Genomic DNA, 2,718 nt, shown 5'->3' with positions numbered 1-2,718 from the left:
TCCTATTCGGACTAGGGGGGAGGGACGCGCGGCCCAGCCCTGGCCGCCTCTCCTCTTCTCCGTAAAGGCCCACTGAGGCTCATTAACCTCCCGGGGGGTTCCGGTAACCTCCCGGTAGTCCGGTAAAATCCCGATTTCACCCGGAACACTTCCGATATCCAAACATAGGCTTCCAATATATCAATCTTCATGTCTCGACCATTTCGAGACTCCTCATCATGTCCGTGATCACATCTGGGACTCCGAACAACCTTCAGTACATCAAAACATATAAACTCATAATATAACTGTCATCGTAACGTTAAGCGTGCGGACCCTACGGGTTCGAGAACTATGTAGACATGACCGAGACACGTCTCCGGTCAATAGCCAATAGCGGAACCTGGATGCTCATATTGGCTCCCACATATTCTACGAAGATCTTTATCGGTCAGACTGCATAACAACATACGTTGTTCCCTTTGTCATCGGTATGTTACTTGCCCGAGATTCGATCGTCGGTATCTCAATACCTAGTTCAATCTCGTTACTGGCAAGTCTCTTTACTTGTTCCATAATACATCATCCCACAACTAACTCATTAGTTGCAATGCTTGCAAGGCTTAAGTGATGTGTATTACCGAGAGGGCCCAGAGATACCTCTCCGACAATCGGAGTGACAAATCCTAATCTCGAAATACGCCAACCCAACATGTACCTTCGGAGACACCTTTAGAGCACCTTTATAATCACCCAGTTACGTTGTGACGTTTGGTAGCACACAAAGTGTTCCTCCGGTAAACGGGAGTTGCATAATCTCATAGTCATAGGAACATGTATAAGTCATGAAGAAAGCAACAACAACATACTAAATGATCATGTGCTAAGCTAACGGAATGGGTCAAGTCAATCAAATCATTCTCCTAATGATGTGATCCTGTTAATCAAATGACAACTCATGTCCATGGCAAGGAAACATAACCATCTTTGATCAACGAGCTAGTCAAGTAGAGGCATACTAGTGACAATTTGTTTGTCTATGTATTCACACATGTATTATGTTTCCGGTTAATACAATTCTAGCATGAATAATAAATATTTATCATGATATAAAGAAATAAATAATAACTTTATTATTGCCTCTAGGGCATATTTCCTTCAGTCTCCCACTTGCACTAGAGTCAATAATCTAGATTACACAGTAATGATTCTAACACCCATGGAGCCTTGGTGCTGATCATGTTTTGCTTGTGGAAGAGGCTTAGTCAACGGGTCTGCAACATTCAGATCCGTATGTATCTTGCAAATTTCTGTCTCCCTCCTGGACTAGATCCCGGATGGAATTGAAGCGTCTCTTGATGTGCTTGGTTCTCTTGTGAAATCTGGATTCCTTCGCCAAGGCAATTGCACCAGTATTGTCACAAAAGATTTTCATTGGACCCGATGCACTAGGTATGACACCTAGATCGGATATGAACTCCTTCATACAGACTCCTTCATTTGCTGCTTCTGAAGCAGCCATGTACTCCGCTTCACATGTAGATCCCGCCATGATGCTTTGTTTAGAACTACACCAACTGACAGCTCCACCGTTCAATGTAAACACGTATCTGGTTTGCGATTTGGAATCGTCCGGATCAGTGTCAAAGCTTGCATCAACGTAACCATTTACGATGAGCTCTTTGTCACCTCCATAAATGAGAAACATATCCTTAGTCCTTTTCAGGTATTTCAGGATGTTCTTGACCGCTGTCCAGTGATCCACTCCTGGATTACTTTGGTACCTCCCTGCTAGACTTATAGCAAGGCACACATCAGGTCAGGTACACAACATTGCATACATGATAGAGCCTATGGCTAAAGCATAGGGAACATCTTTCATTTTCTCTCTATCTTCTGCAGTGGTCGGGCTTTGAGTCTTACTCAACTTCACACCTTGTAACACAGGCAAGAACCCTTTCTTTGCTTGATCCACTTTGAACTTCTTTAAAACTTTGTCAAGGTATGTGCTTTGTGAAAGTCCAATTAAGCGTCTTGATCTATCTCTATAGATCTTAATGCCCAATATGTAAGCAGCTTCACCGAGGTCTTTCATTGAAAAACTCTTATTCAAGTATCTCTTTATGCTATCCAAAAATTCTATATCATTTCCAATCAGTAATATGTCATCCACATATAATATCAGAAATGCTACAAAGCTCCCATTCACTTTCTTGTAAATATAGGCTTCTCCAAAAGTCTGTATAAAACCAAATGCTTTGATCATACTATCAAAGCCTTTATTCCAACTCCGAGGCTTGCACCAGTCCATAAATGGATCGCTGGAGTTTGCAAACTTTGTTAGCTCCTTTTGGATCAACAAAACCTTCCGGTTGCATCATATACAACTCTTCTTCCAGAAATCCATTCAGGAATGCAGTTTTTACATCCATTTGCCAAATTTCATAATCATAAAAGGATCCATTCTTGGCAACGAATGTCTTGCCTTCGGATCTGTGATAGAAGGTGTACCCAACAGTCTCCTTTGGGTATCCTATGAAGACACATTTCTCCGATTTGGGTTCGAGCTTATCAGGTTGAAGCTTTTTCACATAAGCATCGCAGCCCCAAACTTTAAGAAACGACAACTTTGGTTTCTTACCAAACCATAGTTCATAAGGCGTCGTCTCAACGGATTTCGATGGTGCCCTATTTAACGTGAATGTGATCGTCTCTAAAGCATAACCCCAAAACGATAGC

This window comes from Triticum dicoccoides, chromosome 5B (genome assembly GCF_002162155.2).
Source record: "Triticum dicoccoides isolate Atlit2015 ecotype Zavitan chromosome 5B, WEW_v2.0, whole genome shotgun sequence".
In the NCBI taxonomy this organism is placed as follows: Eukaryota; Viridiplantae; Streptophyta; class Magnoliopsida; order Poales; family Poaceae; genus Triticum; species Triticum dicoccoides.
Note: the sequence above shows the minus strand (reverse complement) of the source record.